Source organism: Spermophilus citellus, assembly GCF_964194105.1.
Source record: "Spermophilus citellus genome assembly, chromosome: 7".
Taxonomy (NCBI): Eukaryota; Metazoa; Chordata; class Mammalia; order Rodentia; family Sciuridae; genus Spermophilus; species Spermophilus citellus.
In genome coordinates, this window is record NC_138188.1 from 92,564,765 (window position 1) to 92,592,030 (window position 27,266).

The 27,266-nt window shown below is 37.1% G+C and overlaps 1 pseudogene across 1 annotated transcript; it reads right to left on the minus strand.

Moving 5' to 3' along the window:
* Nucleotides 1–14,656: 14,656 nt before the first annotated feature.
* Nucleotides 14,657–15,379, minus strand: LOC308653361 (proteasome activator complex subunit 3-like; annotated as a pseudogene). Its single transcript has one exon. The product of its transcript is annotated as a proteasome activator complex subunit 3-like (transcript).
* Nucleotides 15,380–27,266: the final 11,887 nt, after the last annotated feature.

A 27,266-nucleotide genomic window follows, 5' to 3' on the forward strand; every position in this document is an offset into this window, starting at 1 on the left:
ATAGGGAGCCTACATCCTGGGAACAAATTTTTACTCCTCACACCTCAGATAGAGCCCTAATATCCAGAGTATACAAAGAACTCAAAAAATTAGAAAATAAGATAACAAATAACCCAATCAACAAATGGGCCAAGGACCTGAACAGACACTTCTCAGAGGAGGATATACAATCAATCAACAAGTACATGAAAAAATGCTCACCATCTCTAGCAGTCAGAGAAATGCAAATCAAAACCACCCTAAGATACCATCTCACCCCAGTAAGATTGGCAGCCACTATGAAGTCAAACAACAACAAGTGCTGGCGAGGATGTGGAGAAAAGGGTACACTTGTACATTGCTGGTGGGACTGCAAATTGGTGCGGCCAATTTGGAAAGCAGTTTGGAGATTCCTGGGAAAGCTGGGAATGGAACCACCATTTGACCCAGCTATTGCCCTTCTTGGACTATTCCCTGAAGACCTTAAAAAAGCATGCTACAGGGATACTGCCACATCGATGTTCATAGCAGCACAATTCACAATAGCTAGACTGTGGAACCAACCCAGATGCCCTTCAATAGATGAATGGATAAAAAAAATGTGGCATCTATACACAATGGAGTACTATGCAGCAATAAAAAATGACAAAATCATAGAATTTTCAGGGAAATGGATGGCACTAGAGCAGATTATGCTTAGTGAAGCTAGCCAGTCCCTAAAAAACAAATACCAAATGTCTTCTTTGATATAATGAGAGCAACTATGAACAGAGTAGGGAGGGAGAGCAGGAAGAAAAGATTAACTTTAAACAGAGACATGAGATGGGAGGGAAAGGGAGAGAAAAGGGAAATTGCATGGAAATGGAGGGAGACCCTCATTGCTATACAAAATTACATATAAGAGGTTGTGAGGGGAATGGGAAAATAAACAAGGAGAGAAATGAACTACAGTAGATGGGGTAGAGAGAGAAGTTGGGAGGGGAGGGGAGGGGGGATAGTAGGGGATAGGAAAGGTAGCAGAATACAACAATTACTAATAGGGCATTATGTAAAATTGTGGATGTGTAACCGATGTGATTCTGCAATCTGCATTTGGGGTAAAATTGGGGGTTCATAACCCACTTCAATCTAATGTATGAAATATGATATGTCAAGAGCTTTGTAATGTTGTGAACAACCAATAAAAAATTAAAAAAAAAAAAAAAGACCAAGGATGACTATCTACTGGTGTGGATGCTCTTTGCTATTCTGGGTCTATCTCTCTAATCAACAGGGTAATATCTATCTCCTGGCAGAATTATTGTAAGCCTACAGGAGCTAGCACTGTTGTGGATTTTCTGCTTAAAATTATGTTTATAAATGTGCCAATAAAGAGATAAGCTTTGAAAAAGATCAACGCTGTGAACTTCTGTGAAAGCATTTTAGTGCAATCCTAACTCTGCTGAGTGGCTAGAAGTCCCTCCCTTGGCTGCATTCCTGGGTGGTCTGGGGATGATGATCTAGACCAGAAGTATTGCTGCCTAGAAAGAGAAACCAACTAGCCAAACTACCCACCCTTCCTGATTGGCTTGACTTCCAAGCCCTTCATAAGTGGCAAAGACACTGAAGAAGTCTAGTTAACAGTATTTTCTTCTCTGCTGACACCTCCATAAGTTAACCAAGCAAGAATGAAATGCTCCAGGAATGTTGCAGTTCATCAAGCATCCAGGTAAGGTATAAACACTTACATGGCTGTCTCTTAAAAAGCACCTACTTTTTAGCCAGGCGTGGTGTTGCATGCCTGTAATCCCAGCAGCTCAGGAGGCTAAGGCAGAAGGATTGCGAGTTCAAAGCCAGCCTCAACAAAAGCGAGGCCCTGAGCAACTCAGTGAGACCCTGTCTCTAAATAAATTAAAAAATAGGGCTGGGGATGTGACTCAGTGGTCGAGTGCCCCTAAGTTCAATCCCCGGTACCCCCACCACCCCAAAAAAGTGCCTATTTTTTGCAGGCTCTTTTTCTTTTTTTTATTATTAGTTGTTCAAAACATTACAAAGCTCTTGACATATCATATTTCATACATTTGATTCAAGAAGATTATGAACTCCCATATACATATTGAATATTCACATCGGTTCCACATCCACTTTTATACACACTGCCATACTAGTGTGTTGTATTCTGCTGCCTTTCCTATCCTCTACTATCCCCCCCTCCCCTCCCCTCCTCTCTCCTCCCATCTTCTCTCTCTACCCCATCTACTGTAATTCATTTCTCTCTCTTATTTTTTTCCCCTTTCCCCTCACTTCCTCTTATATGTAATTTTGTATAACAATCAGGGTCTCCTTCCTTTACCATGCAATTTCCCTTCTCTCTCTCTTTCCCTCCCCCCTCTCAACCCTGTTTAATGGTGATCTTCTACTCAAGCTCTTCCTCCCTATTATGTTCTTAGTTGCTCTCATTATATCAAAGATGACATTTGGCATTTGTTTTCTAGGGATTGGCTAGCTTCACTTAGCATAATCTGCTCTAGTGCCATCCATTTCTCTGCAAATTCCATGATTTTGTCATTTTTTAGTGCAGAGTAATAGTCCATTGTGTAAAAATGCCACATTTTTTTATCCATTCATCTATTGAAGGGAATCTAGGTTGGTTCCACAGTCTAGCTATTGTGAATTGTGCTGCTATGAACATCGATGTGGCAGTATCCCTGTAGTATGCTCTTTTAAGGTCTTCAGGGAATAGTCCGGGAAGGGCAATAGCTGGGTCAAATGGTGGTTCCATTCCCAGCTTTCCCAGGAATCTCCATACTGCTTTCCAAATTGGCCGCACCAATTTGCAGTCCCACCAGCAATGTACAAGTGTACCCTTTTCCCCACATCCTCGCCAGCACTTGTTGTTTGACTTCATAATGGCTGCCAATCTTACTGGAGTGAGATGGTATCTTAGGGTGGTTTTGATTTGCATTTCTCTGACTACTAGAGATGGTGAGCATTTTTTCATGTACTTATTGATTGATTTTTATATCCTCCTCTGAGAAGTGTCTGTTTAGGTCCTTGGCCCATTTGTTGATTGGGTTATTTATTATCTTATTGTTTAATTTTTTGAGTTCTTTGTATACTCTGGATATTACGGCTCTATCTGAAGTGTGAGGAGTAAAAATTTGTTCCCAGGATGTAGGCTCCCTATTTACCTCTCTTATTGTTTCTTTTGCTGAGAAAAAACTTTTTAGTTTGAGTAAGTCCCATTTGTTGATTCTTGTTATTAACTCTTGTGCTATGGGTGTCCTATTAAGGAATTTGGAGCCCGACCCCACAATATGTAGATCGGAGCCAACTTTTTCTTCTATCATACACAGAGTCTCTGATTTGATATCAGGCTCCTTGATCCATTTTGAGTTAACTTTTGTGCATGGCAAGAGAAGGGGATTCAGTTTCATTTTGTTGCATATGGATTTCCAGTTTTCCCAGGACCATTTGTTGAAGATGCTATCCTTCCTCCATTGCATGCTTTTAGCCCCTTTATCAAATATAAGATAGTTGTAACTTTGTGGATTAGTCTCTGTGTCCTCTATTCTGTACCATTGGTCCACCCGCCTGTTTTGGTACCAATACCATGCTGTTTTTGTTACTATTGCTCTGGAGTATAGTTTGAAATTTGGATCGCTATGCCGCCTGATTCACACTTCCTGCTTAGAGTTGCTTTTGCTATTCTGGGTCTTTTATTTTTCCATATGAATTTCATAATTGCTTTATCTATTTCTACAAGAAATGCCATTGGGATTTTTATTGGCATTGCATTAAACCTATAGAGAACTTTTGGTAATATCGCCATTTTGATGATGTTAGTTCTGCCTATCCATGAACAGAGTATATTTTTCCATCTTATAAGATCTTCTTCTATTTCTGTCTTTAGGGTTCTGTAGTTTTCATTGTATAAATCTTTCACCTCTTTTGTTAGGTTGATTCCCAAGTATTTTTTTTTTTTGAGGATATTGTGAATGGGGTGTTTTTTCTCATTTCCATTTCAGAAGTTTTGTCGATGATATACAGAAATGCCTTTGATTTATGCATGTTGATTTTATATCCTGCCACTTTGCTGAATTCATTTATTAGTTCTAGTAGTTTCTTTGTAAACCCTTTTGGGTCTTCTAGGTATAGAATCATGTCATCTGCAAATAGTGATGATTTAAGTTCTTCTTTTCCTATTTTTATGCCTTTAATTTCTTTTGTCTGTCTAATTGTTCTGGCCAGTGTTTCGAGAACTATATTGAATAGAAGTGGTGATAGAGGGCATCCCTGTCTTGTTCCAGATTTTAGAGTGAATGCCTTCAATTTTTCTCCATTCAGAATGATGCTAGCCTGAGGCTTAGCATAGATAGCTTTTACAATGTTGAGGTAAATTCCTGTTATCCCTAGTTTTTCTAATGTTTTGAACATAAAGGGATGCTATACTTTGTCGAATGCTTTTTCTGTGTCTATCGAGAGGATCATATGGTTCTTATTTTTAAGTCTATTGATGTGGTGAATAACATTTATTGATTTCTGTATATTGAACCATCCTTGCATCGCAGGGATGAATCCTACTTGATCATGGTGCACAATTTTTTTGATGTGTTTTTGTATTTGATTCGCCAGAATTTTATTGAGGATTTTTGCATCTAGGTTCATTAGAGATATTGGTCTGTAGTTTTCTTTCTTTGAGGTGTCTTTGTCTGGTCTCGGAATCAGGATGATGTTGGCCTCATAGAATGAATTTGGAAGAGCTCCCTCTTTTTCTATTTCCTGAAATAACTTGAAAAGTATTGGTATTAATTCTTCTTTAAAGGTTTTGTAAAACTCCGCTGTATACCCATCCAGTCCTGGGCTTTTCTTGGTTGGCAGTCTTTTGATTGTTTCTTCTATTTCATCCATTGATATTGGTCTGTTCAAATTGTGTGTATCCTCCTGACTCAGTCTGGGCAAATCATATGACTTAAGAAATTTATCGATGTCTTCACTATCCTCTATTTTATTGGAATATAGGTTTTCAAAATAATTTCTGATTGTCTTCTGTATTTCTGTAGCATCTGTTGTGATATTGCCTTTTTCATCCCGTATGTTCTGTATATTGGATATCTTCATAACAATGTGTCTTGGCGTTGGTCTACTGTGATTTTGTGTGCTTGGTGTCCTGTATGCATCTACAATTCGTACATCCATTTCCTTTTTTATTTCTGGAAAGTTTTCTATAATTATTTCATTCAGCAGGTTGCTCATTCCCTTGGTTTGAACCTCTATACCTTCCTCTATCCCAATGAGTCTTAAGTTTGGTTTTTTTATGTTATCCCATATCTCTTGGATGTTTTTCTCGTGATTTTTTACCAGCCTTTCTGAGTTGGCTAGACTCTTTTCAAGATGATATATTTTGTCTTCATTATCTGACATTCTGGCTTCTACTTGCTCCACTCTGTTAGTGATACTCTCATTTGATTTTTTAATTTGGTTTATTGTTTCCTTCATTTCTAGAATTATTGTTTGATTTTTTTAATAATCTCTATCTCCTGATAAAGATGCTTATTTGCTTCTTTTATCTGTTTATGTAATTCATTTTCAATGTGTTCTTTCATTGTTTGAATTTGCTGTCTCATATCCTCTTTAAGGTTCCATTCCATCTGTCTAAGGTGTTCCTTGAGTTCTTTATATGACCATTTTTCTGATGCCTCTAGGTCCTCCTGAATATTTTGGCTGTCCTGCATTGTTTGTACTCCTTTTCTTCCTTGCTTTTTGAAGGTGCTCATGTTACTTCTTGTTCTGTTTGACTGCTGAGTTACTGTTTACTCCTATAAATTTATTTGATGCTTGGGAGGAAAGGTATTAGAAGGGAAGGAAAGAAGTCACTAAAGAGAATGAGAGTAAACAGCTAGAATTCAAGGAATTGGGAATAAGGAAATTGAAAAGAAATGAAAAGACAAAAGAAAAAATAGAAAACAAAAAAAAGAAAAAAATTAAAAAATAATTTAAAAAAATAAAAATAAAAAATAAAAAAATAATTTAAAAATATTTTAAAAAATAAAAAAATTAAAAATAAAAAAATGAAAATAAAAAAAAAACCCAAATTAAAAAAAAATTAATAAATGCAGTCTTAGAGTTTGATTATCTTCTCTTCCAGTAGGTGGAGCTGTGCCCACCGGGCCAAGCCTCTCCTCTCAATACGCGGGAACCAATCACTGTACAGCAGCTCCTCCTCCCAGACTGGGAGGGACTCCAATCCTGAGTCCTAGGGCCTTTTCTTGTGTCTAGTTACTTCCCCACTTTTCCTCAAGCCAGGCCCCACTCACCGGTGATGCTCACCACAATACTGGCTACACGCCAGGTCTGCTGCTCCCGGGAGCCCTATTTTCTTATTCGACTGGGCACACTCTCCCTGTTTGCCAGTCCCTCAGCCCCTAAGGTTGTGGAGGTTGGGGCTGAGAGCCCTCAGCGTATTTTTCTTGCCCTCCGGTAGCCACGCCCCCGGTAGCTGGTGTAAGAGACCTCAATTGTCAGCACTGGTGGGAGCGGTAGCCGGGGTCCTGTGCCACTCCTGATTCCCTCGGACTGACTATTGCGCTCACGGGAGAGCTGGGACAGGCCCTTGAGGTTTCCCAGCTGTGTGGAAAGGGAGGGCTAGGGGGTTAGACACCTGCCGCCGCCGGTTTCAATGAAGTTGTCTCCTCCGCTGCATTCTGGTGAAGTCAGTTCTCTGCCATGGTGGTATCCCATGCAAATGGCGACAGTTCGTTCCCTTTGATGGGTGACCAATGCATGGGTGGGTCCTGACTGGCTCTCCCAAGCCCCGTCTCAAACGTGTGGCCACTGCCTATGAAGGCTCGGTTGGTATTAACCTCTGCAGGTTCAGAAGGGCAGACCAGTTGTTTCAGCGGGATCGTTTAGCATTGAGTCACAGCTGTTTGTCTGTGAGACGCAGGCTAATGGGAGCTTGAATCCAGCCTATCCGGGCACAGTGTGTGTTCTGAGAGGCACAGACTGTTCGCCCCAGATCCACGTCAGCTCAGCATTGCCTAGTGATCCTGAGCAAACAGCATTTAGACGGTTTAAGTCTCCCTATGCCTGCGTAGCTGAAGAGGTCAGAGACTTGATCTCTCCGCACCCGCTGCCATGTTGGATCTCCCAGGCTCTTTTTCTTACTGTTATATTTTTTTCCTTAAAGAATAGCTAGCTAATTATATTATCTGCAAAACATAACTCATATTCATTTGAGCACAAGTTTAATATGACTATCTCAGTAATTGATACAAGTAGACAAAAAACTGAAAATATAGTACAAATGATCCACTCTATCAATCAAGAGGACCTAATTAATTGACATTTTCAGAACATTTCACCTAAAGAGAGCAGAATGCAAATTCTATTTGTCTATACATGGACCATTCACAGTGATAGGCCACATAATGGGCCGTAGTCTCAATAACATTAAAAAGATAGATATCAGACAGCATGTTCTCTGACAACAATGGAATTAAATTTGAAGTCAATTTTTTTTAATATTTGCTAAATATGTGGATATTAAACAACATAATTCTAAACAAGTGATGAAATAAAACCAAAAAAGGCATGAGAAATTAGATAATATTTTAAATTAAATGAAAATGAAAACATACCATATCAAAATTCATGGAATACAGTGTTTAAATGAAAATTCATAGTTCTAAATGCTTTCTGTAAGAGTGTATAATTAAAGTTCAAGATTAATGGCCTGTGCTTTCTATTTTAAGAAAAAAAGAAGAGTAAAAAGTAATACTACTACTAATAATAATCCACTTGGGTGAAAGAGGTATTTCCTGTTGTTTGCCCCAGAATTGAAAAAAGAACAACAGGAATGAGGGCCCTGCTAGGGACAGATCCAGGAATAGGGGTTCAAAGTTGTTTACCTGTTTCTTCTCTCTCTCTCTCTCTCTCTCTCTCTCTCCTAATTAATTGACATTTTTAGAACATTACTGCTTGATGCCATAATCTTCTGTTTCTTCATATTGCCGGGGACATGCCATATTTTCATAGCTTCTAAACACTTTTATCTGGAACACCCTAAGAGGAGGACACTCTCCACCCTGACCTAGACCCCTGATGACCTGTCCAGGTCACACCATGGCAATGGGTCCAGTTTGACTGTTAGCTACCCCATGGCCAGGGCATTGGATACAGAATTGTGAAAGTAGCTTCCCCAAGCAAAACCTCAGGAAAGTTCCTGGCAAGGAGAAGATTACCAGGGTACAGCAGCAAAACCACAAGCCTTCCTGCTTCCAAATACTGCTCCCTGTTGTCAGCTATAGGAAAATTCTTTTTCCCATTTATACACAAGAAAATAGAATAACATAAGAGGTTGACATACACATAGACGCATATATGCAGTGGAACTAGAATGTAATCAAATCATATTCACAACATTCAAACAGCATCATTTTTGAGGATTTTAATGAACATACCTCTCTTAGTTATCTACTACTAATGTATTTATAGAAATAATCACTGATAATTTGGAAGTACCTAAAACTCTAGCATCTAAAACTTTGGGACTATGTATGATATTCAATTGATTTTTTTTTCTTTAGTTAACTGGATATTTTAATGGCACAGATACCGATTGAGACATCATTATAAGCCAGGAAAAGGATTTTGTTTCATTCTGTGTAGTTCTTGCAATCTAAATGAGACCAAGTTTTGATGAGAGGAAAAGAATCCCAATAGTAACGGAAAGCAAAGCTTATTCAAAACACTTCAGGCTTTAGAAAATTCAATCAAATTAGGTGCATTATTAAGCCTGATACAAAATTATGAAAGCAAATATTAAATAAAAACATTTTAGCTAATTGTGTATAGTTGAAACAAAATATTTGAGAGGTTTTGACATGATATAATTATAGCAGTCATACCATCAAAGTATTTAAAAGTTTAATTCTTTAAATTTAAATAATCTTGAGGTTTAAAATTAAAGTAATGGTACTTGTCTAGCCTGTGGTTCATACAGATACTTTCCTCTCTAACATAAATTAGAATAATTTGGTGTTATTTGGGTTTTATGAATAACACAGAGACTAGCTCATGACACATAATTTAGTATTAAATCACATAATCCATACGCATGAGGACCTGATTTCTCATAGGAAGGTAATGATAGAAAATAACCTCTTAAGCAAACTTAATACCAACATTTTGGAACATTAGAACATTTTGGTGGTGTTCCATGGTCAGATAATATACTTGGGTCTGAGATAATGAATTCTTTTATTTTACAAAGGCCAGAACAATATTGAGGGGGAAATTACACTGGACTAAGAGTCTGGGAGTCTAGAATTTAGTGCCTCCTTCTACTACCAAAAAAACAGGTGAACCACCTGACTTCCTGGGGGCTTTGTTATTTCTGTAAAACAAGGTTTGATAGATGATCTCAGAGTCCATTCCAGCACTGTAACTCCATGACTTCAAACATGCAAAGAAGATGTTATGACCTTTCCCTTCTTTCCTTTTTCTCTCAACCCTTTCTATGAATCCAACCACTTTCTCAGTACACAGTCATTTATGTCCAATACCCAGGAGAGACTAGCAGAAATGGCTGCCTGCAAAGAGGGCAGTTCTTTTCTTCAAGGAACTCAATCAAATGGGGAAAACATATAAATAAATTGTGTGACTGCTGTCTAAAAATACATTAGTAATTTGTATTACCCACAAAGATAGAACAGTGACGAGACTGATGGCCTGTTCTTTAAGCTAGGCCAGAGACACTTAATTAAGCACAGAACATTTCAATATCTAAAATAGGTTTTTTTTTAAATGATTAGGAACTAATCAGGCAACAGAGAGAACAGACTGTCCATTGGAGGCATGACACAATAGTGTGCAAATACACAATAGGTGCAAATACAACTCTAGTTGTCATGAATTTTCAGCCTTTGAGAATCAGATTTCTTAGAATATACCATTCCTTCAGAGTGATTTTTTTAAAGTTATGAATGACATCAATTATACATAAACCATAAGTAGCTTTTTAGTTTAGAACTGCTAGTGAAATATTTCTACTACATTTAGCACTCCTAGATTATTACAGCTATTATAACATGTTTTATATATTTAAAGGCTCTCTATTAATCTCCATTAATCAATATGCCTAATCTTTTGTAAATATTTAGTGTATTAACTACTGTACTTTATAATACATCATGAGATCTTACTTGGCGAGTCCTCCCACCTTATTTTTCTTCTTCAAAAGTGTCTTGTCAGTTTTGTAGGTTTTGCCATTTCATAAAATTTTAGAATAAGCTTGTTAAGTGTTACTAAAACCACTGTTAGAATTTTATTAGAATTTCATTAATTCTAAAAATTAACTTGGGGAAATATAAATCTTCAAGATGGAGCCTGTTAATTGTTGTCTTCATTTACATATATCTTCTTCAATATAATTCAATAAAATTTTAAATTGTTTCCAAAGGGCATGTCTATTTTTCGTTAGATTTGTTTCTCTGTACCTAATTGACCTGTTTTGTTGCTATTACAAGTAATATTTTAATACCTTTTATTTCTTTTTCATTTGTTAACATGGTATGGGGTCACCAGTACAATGTTAAATAAAAATACTGATGACAAATAACTTTCCTAATTTAAGTGAAATGCGAAAATACTTTAACATTAAGAATGATAGCTGCTCTTCATTTTGGTAGATGCTCTTTTTCACATTAAAAAATAACTCTCTCTATTCTATTTCTCTGAGAGTTTTTATAGTGAATGTGCATGGACTAATGTCAAATGCTTTATTTGTATTTATTGAAATAAAATGTTTTTCTCTCTTAATCTTTTAATGCTGTGAATCCTAAAAACAAAATTTCTAATATTAAACTTCTTGCATACCTGGAATAAACCCTATTTGGTCATGATTTCATACATAGATAACATTATGACTTTTATTGGCTGATAATAGGATTTTTTTGTATCTATTTATGTTCATGCCTATGATATTAGACAGCAAATTTCTTCCCCCATACAAACTGTTCCAGCTACTTATTGCTGCATAACAAAGTACTCCCAAACATAGAAGCTTAAAGCAACATGTATTTTGTTTCCTGGCTTTGTGGGTTGGAAGTTTCGGCAGGGCTTCCCTGGGAAATTGTTCAATTTCATGTGGTGTTAACTGAGATCACTGAGTAGTATTCAGCTAGTGAATGGACTGGGCTGAAGTCCAAAGCAAATTCAATCAAATGTGCCTTGGAGGGAAAGGCTGTAACTCGGACCTCAGTGGGGCTCTTCTCCATACGGTCTCAGAAGCTCACCACAAGGCCTATACAAAAGAAAGCATGCTTCTTCCATAGCAGCTCTGGATTCCAGGAAACTGAGGCTCTAACCCACCAGTCCTTTTGAAAAGAAGGTCCAAAATCGTCATAGAACTAGTTTTGCCATACTTTATTGGTTAAAAAAAAAAGTAACATGCAATGAAAAATTTGAGGAGAAATAAAACCAATTCTTTATATGTATACACAAAATCAAAGAATTAACATCCATGTTTTATCTACCACAAAAAATGTTTAATATTTTTAAATCCCAGTCAAATTTGCCTAATAGCATGAGTTGGAATTATTTCCTCTTTTTCTATCCTCAAGATAACATTCAGCTAGAAGTTTATTCTAATATTCTTTTTTATTTAAATGTATTTATTTGTTGTAATTTGTTATACATGACAGCAGAATGCATTGAAATTCATAGTACACACATACACATAGAGCACAATTTTTCATTTCTCTGGTTGTACACAAAGTAGTCACACAACTCATGTCTTCATACATGTACTTAGGGTAAAGATGTCCATTGCATTCCACCATTCTAATACTCTTTGTACTTGTTGTTTTCTCTTTGTGAAGATAATAATTACAAGACTATTCAAGCTTTCAATTTCTTTTTGAGACATTTTTTAAAATTTTATTTATTTATTTTTGGTTCAAATGACTAATATTAGAGTATATTTTGACATATTATAACATGTCGTATAGCTTATCCTAATTAGGATCCCATTCTTGTGGTTGTAAATGATGTAGCGTTTCCATGGGGCATATATTCACATATGAGCAAAGAAAAGTTATGTCCAATTCACTCTACTGTATTTCCTATTCCCATACCCTCTCCCTTCCCTTCACTGAGACAATTTTGGTAAATCAACTTTTTAAGGATTAATTCATTTTTCCAAAATTCCCAATATATTGAAATAAACTTGCTTATAATCTTCCTTATTCTGAACAGAAAGCATGGTTATATCATTATTATTATGTTATAAATCCATCCAAAATTTTTTGACTTTATTAGTATTTCAGAAATTAATATGGTTGATCATTTCTATTGCATGCTTGATCTTTCTCTTTATTTTCTGTTTTAATCTTTATCATATTTCTCTTTATGTTAATTTTGTTGTATTTTATTTCATTTTGTTATGCATCTCATTTTTTCATGTCTTATCCATTATGACAGCTCTTTATACATTCTGAACATGAGATTTTTGTTGATGATAGTGTTGTTCATATGTTCTTCCACTCTGTTCTTTTGAGAAATGGATGTTCTTAATTTTAAATACTCTATATCAATCCTTTACTTTCTGCTTAATGCTTTCATGTGTGCTGCTTAAAAAATCTATTACCATCCTCAAAGTCATGAAGATATTCTATATTATTTTCCAAAACCCCTCCAACATCCATCTGATCAATATCACTGGTTGTATATAGTTACATAGTTGACCCAGCACCATTTATTGAAAAAAATCTTTCCTTTGCCACTATTCTATAATTTCTTCTTATCATAAGTCAAGTAGTCTTATAAGTGGGGATTGTTTCTGGGCACTCTCCTGTTATATTAGTCTGTGTATTATGCCAGCACCACATTATTATAATTATTATTATTTCATAACAAGCTTAAAATTAGATGGAGTATCTTATCTTCTTCATTAAGTAAGCTAATTATTATTGGCTCTTGGCTCTTGGCTATATATATTTTATAATCATCTTGTCAATTTATACATAAAAAACAGAATTTCCATTAGGATTGTACTAATAGATCCAATAGGTCATATTGGGGAGAATTGTCATCTTGGAAAGATTAACTCTTTTTAATCTAGTAGAAATGTCACCTTTTCATTTCTAATAGTGGATATTTCTGCATTGCTTCTGCTTTATTTTTTCTGGATAAATCTCATAAAGTGTTTATCAACCTTATTACTTTTTCCAAAGTATCGTATTTTGGTTCTATTTATTCTATCTCCTGTCCCCTTTTTTAAGAAAAAGAAATCAAAGTACCTGTATTTTAAATAATTTCTTGACATGGTAAAAAGAATTTTACATTACAATCCAAGGATGGTAGATGAGTAGCACAATCGAACAAAAAGAAAAACTAAAAAATGCTTGGGAGGAGGAGGGAATGGTTTCAGCTGGAGGAGATCTGGAAGGTGGGTAGAGGCAACGCCTGTGTAAAATGCAACAGATTTGTTACTGAGCACTGTTCATGGGATGACAGCATCCTGACTCCTTTGCTGCAGAATACTAGAATTACCCCATGCAAAAATGATGTAGCCAAGGTAAAAATATGACTGGGGGTTGGAAAACAGTGACAGAGAAGAACAAAAGTCAGAAATAGACATTGAGACTCAATGGCAGGTTGATTGTAGATATTGACTCTCAGTATTGGAAGCTACAACCATAAGTGATATCTCCAGAGTATTCAAGAGAAAGGAACCAACTCTTCTATGATTTGGACTTGCCCAGTATATTTTTAAACACACACACAGACACAAGTGTATATGCATGTCACATGGATTTACTTACAAATGACTGATTTTCCTGAAAACACCATACAATAAATAAGAGTACTATTTCCCAGATAAAAAAAAAAAAACCCAAATGGAACTGCAGCATCTGGACCCCACAGCTGCAGATATCCCCATCCCAATTTACAACTGACCTAGGAAAAGTTTTTGCAATAGCACCAAAAAACATCTGCTAGGCTGGGATTGTAGTTCAATACCTAGCATACCCAAGGCCCTGGGTTCAATTCCCAGCACTGAAAAAAAAAGAAGGATTCAAGTCCAGAGGAAGAGTCCCTTCCCAATCTCTCCACTTCCCTTCTCTTGGTACTACTGTAACTTATCCTGAGCATCAAGAGGCTACAACACTGGAAGGATGATTATGCCCTGGACTTTTACTGGGGCAGGTGATTACTAAGACAATTACCACTTCCTGAGAGGTGTGGGGGGGCGGGGGGGGGGGTTAATATTAGATAATGAAATAGGAAGGCATGTTCACACATGATCATATGTATATACATGCATACATATACATGTATGTGAAAACCTCTGGTTATAAAAACATCTGAAGGGGCTAGAGATTTAGCTGAAGACTGTTTCTTGTCATGATCAGGTTCAGTGCGGGATGTATGTAGATGAAAAACTCTATGTCACCACAAGAACAACTGTGGCAGGGAGAATCCAAAGTCTCCCAGAGTCAAGAAACACTAGCTTTAAGTCATAAAGAGAGGAGCTGTTCCCCTGGCCACTTGAGGAAGCTCCTCAACCCATAGCTTCCAAGAAGTAAAACAAAGGAAAATGAAGTAGCTGGACTATCAACATCCCCTTCAAGGGTACACCCCTAATGAACTAACTTCCTCCCTTTAGACCTTACCTCTTAAAGGTTTCACTACCTCACACAATAGCACAATGCTGCAGATTAATCCTTGAATACATGGGCCTATAGCCTGTGACATATTGACTTCTCAGCTCTAATATAATGAGCTGAAGGGTGATATATATTCTTTCTCATAAATCTCTGACAATATAACTGATAGTCCTTCACATGGGAATATTTTAACTACTTTAGAAACCAGTATGACTTATTATATCTAGAAATCTAGTCTAGATAAGATGCAGCTTCATTCTCAACTGTTTTTAGTTCTCAGCTGTCTTTTCCTGAATGGGTAACTAAAGTTGTTTCCATTTTCTATCCTGGGCATGAGGAGCCATACCCACATTTTGACTGTGTTACATTTTTTTATCAGCAGCTGAATCTTAGGTTTCACTTTCTCCACAGTGTCCATGAGCAGCTGGTTGCCTGTTAGCATCCCATTGAGCATTGTAAACACCTTGATTCCTTGGAGGGTCTCTTCACACTAATTTCCAAGTGGGATCATCCAATTCATCCTAACTATTGGTGAGAAGAGTGGGGTCTGGGGATGGGAAATGTGTGTCTGAGAGGATCTGAATTAGGTTGTAGATATTCATCATTGGTTCCTTCAAAAACCTATCAAGTTCTAACAACTTCTTTGGGTGAAAATTGGCCACCAAATCTTCTGCCTCAGTTGTGATTTGCTCCCTGAAAGAATCCAACTTGATATTTACTTCCTGATCCACCTTCAGTAAAAGGGCCATGAATGAGTCTCACCCAACCCCTCTGATGAAGACTAGCAGCACTGTGTCTAGAGGAACCTCAGCTGCCCTAGGACCTGGCCTCTCTCACTGACTCACTGCTCAGCTTGCTGGCTTCCTAACCCTTGCTGTCTGTCCTCCTGTCCCCTTGCTGCCTGCTGCCCACCCCACCCCCGTTTTTAAAAATCTACCATTGATTTCTGTTTTCTATATTATTTCTACTCTTCCTCTACTTTCTTCAGGATTTATTTACGGTTTTATTTTTCCTAATTTCTTTAGATGGTTTATTCTTTTCTTATATTTAAAAATTTCTCTCCATGGGCTTTAGCTACATATCATGAGTGTTGATGGATCATCCTAGTTTGATTTCTTTGGGGTTACAAAGACACCCCACCACACACTGCTTTTAAGCATTTCTCTTTGTAGTTCAGCAGCTTTGTTGTAATGTACCTATGTGTGATTTTGCTTTTATTTACACTGCTTTGAATTTCACAAAGCACTTTGAATCTATGGTTTGATGTCTTTAATCCTTTTGGGGAAAGTTATAAATTTATTTCATTTCAAATATACTTCTGCCTTATTTTCTTTCTACTCCCTCCTCCAGGAAATCTAATTATCTAAATTTCAGATGTGTCCCATACTACCCCCTAAGCTTCTCATTCTATTTTATCTATTTTCTATCTTAAAATTTTTTTTCTTTGAACTACTTCCTGATTCAGTAATCTTCTCTTCTTCTGGGTCTAATCTGAGGGTAAATCCACCATTGAATTTCAATTTCACATTATTGTTAATTTGTTCAGTTAGAGAATATCTATTTAGTACTCTATTGGAATATCTTGAACATAGTCACATAGTTAGTTTAAAATCTGTCTATTACTTCCATTTAATGGCTCCCCTGTGGCCTCTTCCATTATGTGCTGTTTCTCTTCGATTTTGATTTTATCCGCTTACTGACTTTTTAATGGTGTGACAGATTTCATATATATGTATATATACATGATTTTACAATTAAATTTTGGCTTATCTTATCTTCCCTGATGGTTAAGAACCCTGAATCTGGACTTACCTTAATCCAATATTATAAATTGAGATATTTCAAACTAGTTTCAGTGCCAACAAGGGGCTGCATCATTTACAGTTAACCTTTACCCCTGGAGTGAACTGTCCAGGGTCTCAACCCAAAGTATGAGGAGTCTATCACTTTTTACCTTTCTTGATAAGCCCTGGTCTCCAAAATCTGGGGGGAGGTGGGGATACATTATCATCCAGGAAGAATTAAATTTGTTTCTTCTAAGAGTCAGCTAGTACTGCAGACATAAGATCACTCTCGCCCATTCTAAGATTCCCCAGCTTAATCTGGGAGTGTTTAGGGTCATCACCTCAAGCCTGTTGCATTCCTAAGCTTTGGTTTCCTTATCTTGACCCTGGCATTAGCTTTATAGCCAGACTCTGCCTTTTCCCAGGGCTTGCTTCTCATTGCTCTGGTTCACTTCACAGATTATATTTTGTGTTTCCTTTGTCATGTTTTGGGCTACTGAAGATTTTCCTTTCTTCCTGTAGACCCAGTGATCCAAGAAAAATTTCTTAAATATGGAATTCACGTAGAATCTACTTATGGTGGAAAGTCCAGAAGTAAAAGTCCCTGCCTTCATGTTTGCAAATTATCATTTTGTGAGCTTTTTGGAGAAAGATAGCATTCTCGGAAGATTTTAACATACTAAAAGTCAATTTTAGGCTTAGAATACTTATGGAAACCAACTCTTAGTGAACAAAAGCACAGGCTTCCGCTTATGACAAATGCATGTTCTTGAAATGCTTTGCAAGATAAATAAAATCATTAATCTCCCCTCTTTTTTATTATGTTCTAGTTGCTTTATTGATGACTAATAAACTTCAGATGAGTCAGTGATATAACATTAGATCCTCACATGGGAATCAGTAGGTAATCACAGCAGCCACTTATTTAAAATTCTGGCTTAAAAAAAAAAAAAAAGTACGTAATGGTAGCCATTCCAAGTCTCCTATTCATAATCTGTAGAACTGCCTATACATCTTACCATCTGACTCAACATGAATGAGAGTTTTCAGTAGGTGTTGAGTGACTGTGAAAACCAGAAAACAAGTCTGAAGTCTATGGAACAAATGATGACTTTTTAACGTAACAGTGAAACATTTTGTTTCTTTTCAATATTAAAACATACCCAGAGAATTAGAATATGTATGAAGAAAAGTGGGAGGTATTGCAGTGTCCTGGCAGCACAGGTCAAATGGCTTCCTCTGCCTACTCATTCAGATTTTCACTATGGAAACAGCAACTACAGTGAAAAGCTATGGGTAAGAGACGGCATACAGCACAGGTTAAAACTACAAGCTCCTGGGGCTGAGATTGTGGCTTAGTGGTAGAGCACTGCGTTCGATCCAGGCATACTGCGCATTGAGGTTTGGAGAAGAAAACTCGTCTCAGATAAGTCAATACCTGCTGTCACAATCCTTATATTCTTTTTTTCTCTTCTGCTGCCACAAGAACCCATCATCTTAAAGTTGCTTCAAAAGCCCTTAGGCTCCTTTATTTTGAGGACAGAGTGTAACTTGGTATCCCTACCTGTCCATAAAAATAAATAAACAAAATAAAGGGGGGCTGTGGTTGTGGCTCAGTGGTAGTGCTTGCCTAGCATGCGTGAGGCACTGGGTTCGATTCTCAGCACCACATACAAATAAATAAAATAAAGGTCTACCAACAACTAAAACATATTAAACAAACAACAACAAAAAAATAAAAGTATTGTGTCCAACTACAGCTAAATAAATAAGTAAATAAATAAAATAGGAAAAAAACATTAAAAACTACAAACTCCTATCAGACTGACCTGCAGGCTCAGATGCCAGTTCAGCTAGTTACCAGCAATGTGACTGGGTGAGTTCCTTAACTTTCCTGGTCTTCCTTCTCCTCCGTGAAATAAAAGTACTTTCCTTGTAAATTTTGAGGCTTGGCAAGTTTCTAAAACTGTAAGGATTCGGGAGGTTTACCAAGTTAGTGCTTTCTCATTCTATTTTTCTTTTACAGGAAGAATAAACATGTTCTAAGGGACAATCCTCCAGTCAAGTTCCAAAATAGACCTCGGGGCTTACAAGAAACATAAGGGTATGCTCAATCCAGGCTTTGTGTGCACTGAGTAAAGCCAAAGCAGCCAACAGAAATAATGAAACACACCAGAAATGTTTAAGAAGCCTCCTCACCGTCATCCATGATATTTTTAGTCATACAATTGAGGAACTGTTTTAAAATAATTAATTCTAATCCTGATAGTATTAAAGTTAAAAGAGTTATTGTTGCTGTTGGAGGAAATCATGAATTTCGGAAAGGAAAAAGAAGAGACAATGGCAATTTAAACAAGCAATTAAAGCCTTGTGGTTGGGATCAGAAGCAAATATAAAAGTAGGCTCTAGGGTTGGGGTTGTGGCTCAGTGGTAGAGTGCTTGCCTAGCACATATGAGGCACTGGGTTCGATCCTCAGCACCACATAAAAATAAATAAATAAAGGCATTGTGTCCATCTACAACTAAAAAAAATAAAAAATTAAAAAAAGAAAGCTCATCTGTTACAAGAAAACATACAAAACAACAATTCAAATATCTAGCCAGATATACCCTATTGAACTTAAAAGGACTAGTCAGTAATTCATCATCACATTTGAAAGTTATTTGCTTATTTTTAATATTTAATATATTTTTAATTAAAATATAATATCCTAAATGTAATGTTTAATAAGAATTTACTGAGCATTTAACTACTAGCAAATACTGTGCTGGCTCAGCAAGTCTAAAAAAGTGCAGGGCCTGGTTTTTGCCCTGAGGACAGACCTTATAACATGATTTTCACTGATTGTACAAAGCTGAGGGCTCACACTGACATGTAAGACACAGCATATATCAAGTGTATAAAAACTGAGAAAGAAGAGACATCTGAAAACATCAAGGTAAAAAGATTTATACATTGCTTTTCAAAAGTACGAAGATCATTTTTTTCCTAATCCACCCTAGCAAAAATAATAGATTACATGCATTGATTTCTGTCTAGCATGTGGAACGGGCACTGTGTCAAATTCTTTAAATATCTTATTTAATGTTCATAATAACCCTATAAGGTCGGCACTTTTTAAATTCCATTTTCTAGATAAAAAGGATTAAGAGATTGACTTGAGCTCATATAGCTAGCAAGGGGCAGAGTTAAATCCTGAACTTAGTCTAGCCCAGAGAAAAGCACTTCACCATGCATACTGCTTCCTAAGCATCCGGGCATACTGTGCATTGAGGTTTAGAGAAAACTCATCTCAGATAAGTCAATACCTGCTGTCACAATCTTTATATTCTTTTTTCTCTTCTGCTGCCACATGAACCCATAATCTTAAATTTGCTTCAAAAGCCCTTAAGCTCCTTTATTTTGAGGATAGTGTGTTAACTTGGTATCCCTACCTGTTCTAAAATTTTCATGCAGTTCTTACTGTATAATTGCAAATACTATACAAATACTAGTGAATCTGTGAAGCATATGTAACCACCATTCTTACTCTGGTCAACTTAGTTATGATATCCAAAGTACACATATTACACTCCAATCATGTAGATAGATTCCATAATGGGTGTAAGACATGTAGGACATAGTCCCTGTTCTCAGCAAGTTTATAGTTCAGCTGCAAAGAGATATAAAACATATACAAAAGGTGAATAATTCAAGAGTAATTCTTTACACAAGATACTAAAACAAAGCTCATCACAGAGTACTGTGTGGCTAGTTTGTTAAGATGTTATAGAGAAAAGAGGTCTGTATTTAAATTTTTTTTGAAGATACTAGATTGTATTTATTCAAGCAGATTTATTTATTTAAGCACAATTCTCATAGTCTTTATGATGGCAAGGTGCGCAGTGAATCTCCAAGTGAGTTTCAGATTTTGCACTGTTTCCCAAAATTGTTTTGAAAAGTGCTACAGTCTGAATGCCCTTCCCTCAAATTCATGTTGAAATCAGCATGGCAGGTGGGAGGGGTGGGGTGTGTTGAAATCAGCCCCCAAAGTGACACCACAAGGATGCAAAGCCTTTTAGGAGGAGATTAGGTCATCAGGGCTCTGGATGAATGCCCTTAAAAAATAGGCCCAAGGGAGCTCATATACTTCTGTCTGCATGAGAGGACACAGGAATAGGTAACTTTTGTGAAGCAGGAAATAGGCCAAATGCTAAATCAGCTAGTGTCTATATCTTGGACTTCTCAGTCTCCAGAACTATGAGAAATAAGTTATTGTTGTTGATAAACTACCCAGTCTCGGGTATTTAATTATAGCAGCTGCAACAGACTAAAAGAAACATTTGTCTCATAAGATTGCATTTCTTCGGCGGGTGGGGGGAAGCTGCTTTTTATGGAAAAGTTTTAAAGAGCTAGTCAGGTGGCGTCATTGAATAAATAATGCATGCAGCAACTTCCATATCCCAAATTCATGGACCATATTGCTCATGGCTGCCTTGCACAAGAGTTGGAACACAGATCCAGAATTCCAAACAAAGCACTTCATCTAATCACTTCCAGTGGTATGTGAAAAAACATTTTTAGAGTTGAAGGAGGAATAACCTACTATAATCTGGACTTGATCAGCTTCAAGGAAGAGGTAGATATGAACTGAACTTTGAATTGTGTGTAAGAAATTCTTTCATTAATTCTAAAACTTGAACTTTTTTTAACCTAGAGTGAAATTATTTGCTTACTCATTCTTTAAGTTGTTCAGGAAAAGGGAGAATTTAGAGGGAAAAGAAACATAAATAGATATATTTTTAAATATAATTAGGTTGGACAGAGTTACTAAATATTCATACATCAAAAAAAAAAAAACTTGTGAGAAATACTAAGCACTTCTGGTATGACCTGAGTTTCTTTACACAAGCCTCTCAGTATATTACTGGTAGGGTAATATTAATGGTCTTATCTTAAATTTCCTTTCTCACCTCCATGTAAGACAGAAATTACGCAAAATCAGCATCTGCACCTGCCAGTTATCTTTAAGCACATCTCCAAAGTTTGCACAACCTTCTCATCATTTTCAGACTGTGGACCAATTTGCTACAAACAGGGAGAAAAGTCAAAGTGCTAATATTCATTCCAATAGTGCTGTTTCTTGGTACTCCTCCAGCTTGTACCATTTGAGTTGCCTACTTGCCTCCCCTGTAATTCTCTCTGAACTGAGGTCCCCGAACATTATAAGAAGTGAGAAGAGTGTTCCTCTCCCTACTATGTGTTAGTAGTTATTTGGAACTGAGATAGCATTGTCTCTCTCTTTGCTTTGTGTTCCTTGTGTCCCAAAGCCACTAATGAAAATACTTCCTTCAGCCTGTTTAGAGCATTTTGTGGGAAGAAAGTTCTCCATGAGTCAGTCACATTTATGTACCTCTTGTAAACAGAATGGCTGGCTACTTCCATCCTGGATTATCTCTTTAAGGATGTCTGTATGACCAACAGTCTTAGAAAATACAGTGTCTCCTTCTGGAACAAAGGAGATTTGCTTACCGTCCTCTGGGGCAAAGGTCATGCAGCAGACTTTCTATCCTCTATAAAAGCTTCCGATTCCCTAAGCTCTGACTTCATCTCCTGTAACATATTTCACTGTGTTTGTGGGCTTCACCTAGCCCTTTTTGCATCTTCCTGTGGGAACTGGAGCAAGAGATTCAAAGTAAACATGTGGCCTACTATGTCATGAGTAATAAAGTCCTTCGTCTCTGACCTAGGAGTCTCGTCTTCCACCAGCATCCCATGAAACTGTGCTAGACTCACCGGTTAACTTGCAAGTAAAGGAAGACCCCACACTTTTCCCAATTGTTGACACTTCTCATTACATGATTCAGACATAAATCCTTGGACAAGAAAAACTAAAACAGGCACCATGCTGTCCTGGGCTACTCTTCGTAGGTAGCCCCCAACCAGCCTGGGTAGGGTGTGGGTATCAAGGCCTGGACATTTCTGTTCAGTAGAGGACTCAATCTCGAGAATAATCCTTACTCCAGAGCCCTTTATTGGGTTGGCTGAGACTTTGTCAGATCTATAGGCTTTCTCTACCCAATACAATTCCTCTTCCTTTTATCTTTCACAACTGTTACTTCCAATAAATTGTAGTCCCAAATTTGAGTGTCTGCTTCCCACAGAACCCAAAAGATATGCCTGTCTAGACACAGACACCAAAACAAAACTTTCTTCTCTATGAATCTGTTTATATACATTAACAATTCCTAAACACACACAGGTTCTCCAAACATGTCCAGATGTATTAAAACCCAGTTTAAGCCCAAGAACTTATAGTGCACTAAAATGGATAATATACCTTTGTATATTAAAAATAACTATGTTAGGATATATTAAGTTCACGAAACACCGGTTTAAGATAAGAATTAACATGTTTAATGCATTTACATAAGAAGAGAAAAATAGTTTTGAATTTAGGTGTTTATAGTGAATTAATATGTATTGTATTTCAAATGTAAGATATTTATATGCAGGTATGCTGTTATTTTACTTTAAGTATTATTAAGAAAAGTGTGAACAAAGGGGCTAAGAAGATAGTCAGTGATAAGAGTGCTTGCCTAGCATGCACAAGGTCCTGGGTTCATCCCCAGTGCCACTAAAAAGAGAAAAAATAAAAGTATCATTGATTCATTTATGGATACAATACTAAGATGCCATCTATGATTAAAAATTCCAATTTCATTAAAACATTTAAATATAAACATATTAAAATATAAAAATGTAGACAACAGAATCAATGAAATGCAGTATTAGATGACCTTGGACTCTTCCTGGACTCAGATTACCTGTATTTCAAACAACTTAAGCACACATTAATAAATGAGGAGTCCAACTCCTGAATGATTTTGCTTTCCATGTGATAATTCACAATTAAATAGGCAATGATTAATTTAAATTGTTAATAACCAAATATTGAATAGGATTCAAGTGTTTTTTAAAAAGCTGCAAAGCTTAATAAACATATAAAAGTGGGTTTGCACTATGAAAGTAGTGTAGAAAAGAATTTTATTTTTAGTTGTTGATGGAGCTTTATTTTATTCATTTATTTATTTATATGTGGTGCTGAGAATCAAACTCATTGCCTCACTCAGGCTAGGCAAGCATTCTACCTCCAAGCTACAAACTCAACCCAAGACTTTTAACATGTAATCCTATGGCAGGATTTTAAATTCAGAAAGAAAAAAATAATTAATCAAATTCACCTTCTGATTAATATGGTAAGCCTTTTCTAACATTGGAATTGGAGTGGAAGTAAGATACCATTGAGTCAAGCTCCCCCATATTTCTAAAGATCACCATAAAGCCCAGAAGGTCAGGTATATTTCCTTCCACAGAAAATTACAGAGCAGAACTAGAACCTTCTATTGATCAGCCCAGGGCTCTATATACTACCTCACCACACCAGACTCAAGAATGTCATGCTTATATTGGAAAGGATTGGACAAGACCTCATAAGACTGCTCAGAGAAGCACTATGACCCTTTCACTGCTGTAAATAATGCAAAAGCAAACACAGTAGGAAAGGGTATTTCCCTCTGTAAAACTTAACCCAATCCCTAATAAACAAAGGCCGAATGTCTTCTCTGATATAAGGGGGGTGACTCAAAATGGGATAGGGAAGAAGAGCATGAGAAGAAGATTACCACTAAATAGGGAAGAGAGGTGGGAGGGAAAGGGAGGGAGAAGGGGAATTTCACGGAAGATGGAAGGAGACCCGCATCGTTATACAAAATACATGTATGATAATGTGAGGGGGAAAAAAAGAGGTGTGTCACATTATATTGGGTATAGAGAAGTGGTGGGAGGAGAGGGGAAGGGGGATGGGAAGGGCAGCAGAATAAAATAGACACTAGTATTGATGTATGGATATATTTGACTTCATAACCAATGTGATTCTGCAACCCATGCACTCAGAATAATGAGAAATTATACCCCATTTGATTCAAATGTATGATATGTCAAAATCATTGTACTGTCATGTGTAACTAATATTAAAAAAAATTTTTAAAAAACAACCCTGGAAGAAGAGTTTTGAGATTCATCAGTTCTAAGGAGGAGTTGAAGTTGTTAGAGAATTTGTGGAGTGAGTTTTTTCATCATCTTTCCTTCTTTCAGAGCACCTCCCCAGGAAGAACCAACAGACTGTCCTGGAGCAAATGTGGGGGTCAGAGACATGAGGAGTCACAGAAGCAGCTCTAACCTCTACTCTCTATCTCCAAACTCCATGACTCACCACACTTAGACAATTTGGATATTGCATAAGAATATCAAAGGAAATGTAGTAAAAGTTTGTTTTATCTTCAGGATGGGAGTCAATTTTTGAGATTACCTTGTAACATTTCTACTTCTTGCCTTTTGTCCCTCAAACTCAATTTAGATGAGTTTGAGGCAATACGAGCCATTTTTCCATACTCTCACTTTCGCCTTAGAACTGGGGTCAGCTGATTTCACAGGACAGTGGGAATGCCACCAAGAAACACAGCTGTCAGCCAACTTCTAGCTTTCCTTCTGTCTTAAAGCAATATCAACAGTTTTAAAAGGAAATTCCATTACATGAAAACATCAAGAGCTAGATCTTACAGCATGAAAAATATCATTGGTTGAATTAAAAAGAAAAATAGGAATTTAGGGAATAGATACAAATAAAAAACAACAACAACAAAAAAAAGGTAAGGTCACCAGTAATGAATGATTTCTTTTTCCCACCTTTTCACTTGGTCTGTCTTGGAGAGCAAAATGCTGATTTATAAAGAATACTCATTTTATGACCCAGCCCACCATAGGCACTTATTAAACGCTATCAGATCCTCGTGATGGTGCTCTGAACTATTTCTCCTACACATTTTCTCATTTAATTCAATCTCCTGTGAAGTACTATCATTTTTATACCACAGATAAAGGAACAAGGGCATAGACATTTTTAAGAAACTGATAGAAGCACCCATACCTGATAATTTCAACTTGGTACTCACAGTGCCCTTTTTAAAAAGGCAGGTCAATATGGTTTTTCATATGTATACAACAGAAGGAGAAGCTTAAAAATGTGCAGTCAAGGGGCTGGAGTTGTTTCTCAGTGGTAGAAGGCTCGCCTAGTATGTGTGAGGCACTGGGTTCGATCCTCATTTCATAAAAATGAAATAAAGATATTGTGACTACCTACAACTAAAAGATTGTAATGATTACAAATGAGCCTCTTTTGTTGGCTGTATAAGAAAGAGAATAAATTTTGCTGCTTTTCCCTCTCCCACTTTCTTTAACAATTGAAATATGCAGAAAAATACAGCAAATCAGAAATTAAAATAATATTTTATGAAGGGTGTGGCCTATATGTGTGGAAACATAGTCTACCTAATAACCCAACCTTAAAAGTCAACTGAATTACCATACTTCAGCCCCGTTCCACCTCTGACCTGATCCAGCTAATAGTATGGAGGTTAGAATGAAGAGTGCTCTTGGCAGGCAGATAAATCCCAGAGACAAAGGGAAGGAGGAAGGGGATGTCCAGTTCCAGCATTCCAAACTCACCAAGAGGCAAAGGCATGCCTCCTTCTCTGCTAGAATGGAGAGAGAGCAGGTGGAATATGCTAATTCTTGTCCCTCCTGTGGAATTCTGGGGTCTCAGAAGGAGGGACTACCACCATACCTATCCTTTCCTGTGTACATGCTTATGCACGGTCTGTGTCTGGACTGTGATAGTCTCCATTCTCTGCATTCGGGACATGTTGGGCCTTAAGCACTTCACTTCATGGATCTTTTTATTCCCAACAATCAGTAGGGAATAAGAAATGAAATGGCATACTCCTGCTGTGAGTAAGTCAAGCTTTCGAAAGGGAAAAACTGCATCACCACTTTAAATGCATAAAATAAGCAAATATATGTATAGATATGTAAATTACACAGAGGAAAAAGAAAATACCCCCCCCAGCCACTCAGGATTAAAACAAATCAATTGCCAATGGTTCTATTAACATCTCAGAATAATGGGAAGCCATGAGCTAACTCACTGCACCACCCTAATGACTCAGTAGGCAGAGAGCTCACCTGTGTTCAGGTAAGAAGAGGAAGGAGCAGGCCTGAAATGGGGTGAAGGGAAAAAGCAGGTTCTGTGCTGGATTATAACACAGACTCACAATGCAAGTCCAAAAGCAGAAGGGAAAAGTCAAAGTTAAAAATAATTGTCCCAAGCCAGGCATGGTGGCACATGCCTGTAATCCCAGCAGCTTGGGAGGATAAGGCAGGAGGATCCCAAGTTCAATGGTGAGGCACTAAGCAACTCAATGAGATCCTGTCTCTAAATAAAAGACAAAATGGGGCTGGGGATGTAGCTCAGTGGTCAAGAGCCACTGAGTTCAATCCCTGGTCCAAAAAAAAAAAAAAAAATAGTTGTCCCAGAAAATTTTCCCTTCCCTCCCCACTCTAGGAAATGAGGCTCAGGGTTGGGGTAAAAAGTGCAAGCTGAAGGGACCAGAGTGAAAATGTCAGCTCCCCACTTCTACAGGGGATTAGGTGTAGAGGTTCACTTCCTATATTTGGAATCACTATTACCAAGCTCTATTCCTAAGAGCCTTCCAAATTTCATCATAAAGTATTGAATGTATCACTTCTGTTATTTCTTAGTTCCTTAGCAATACAATCAAGATATTTAATTTTGCAGCTACATGGCTTTTATAAAAATATTTATGCCATGTTCCCAACTAATCAGCAGAGATGTCTGGACTGGCCACCAACATTCACCCAGTCACATGAAGAACTCCTGCCCTGTTTTCTCTTGTCTCAAGCTTATCACTAGAAATGAGGCACGACACTCTATAAAACATTTATTGAAAGCCC